Below are 262 nucleotides of genomic sequence, written 5' to 3' on the forward strand. Positions count from 1 at the left end.
TAAATTGCACAAAAAGATACTGGAAAGACTTAGAATAGTGAGATTAAAGCTGCATCTAATGTTATACCTCAGATGGACTTCAAGTATGCCAAGTCTCATCACCCCAGTTCTTGCCTCCCAGAGCACTCTGTCTCCCCAAGACACACTATTCCAGCCCCATCTCACAGCCATGAACCAAGGGAGTCAAGAAATCCCTGTCAGATGAATGATAAAGATAACTAACTCGTCTTGGGCACAATCTTTTCCTATATGTGGAAGCCAG

The sequence above is a fragment of the Physeter macrocephalus genome, chromosome 2, assembly GCF_002837175.3.
Source record: "Physeter macrocephalus isolate SW-GA chromosome 2, ASM283717v5, whole genome shotgun sequence".
Classification (NCBI taxonomy): Eukaryota; Metazoa; Chordata; class Mammalia; order Artiodactyla; family Physeteridae; genus Physeter; species Physeter macrocephalus.